A 427-nucleotide genomic window follows, 5' to 3' on the forward strand; every position below is an offset into this window, starting at 1 on the left:
CAATGGTGCCAAGCGCTTCACCGTTGCCTGCAGCGGTGCATTCGCCTGCGCCACAGCTAGAAGTCGCTCCGACAGAGAGCGGTAGTCCTTAAGGCAAAGCAGCCGGCGCAGGACGTGCTTTTAATCGTCAAGAGCGTCCGCACAGCGATATGCTACTTCAGCTTGACGCTCATCGGAGATCCGATTACGAAAGACCTAGTCCTCAAGGGCTCAAAGAGCACCACGAATCACCGGACGGCGATCGACCTGGTCGCCACCGCCCACCACCGACTCTTTTCGATTAGAACGGTGACGTCCACTATCACGTGGAATAGTCAAGTGAAACAACGTCATCACCAGGGTCAAACCCTAAATCCCGACTCCGAAAAATCGTGGGAGTTTGAGGCGCCACTTTGGCAAGATTGCCCAGTCGCCGTGGACGCTTTTG

This window comes from Plasmopara halstedii (assembly GCF_900000015.1).
Source record: "Plasmopara halstedii genome assembly, contig: Scaffold_525, whole genome shotgun sequence".
NCBI classification, from domain to species: domain Eukaryota; phylum Oomycota; class Peronosporomycetes; order Peronosporales; family Peronosporaceae; genus Plasmopara; species Plasmopara halstedii.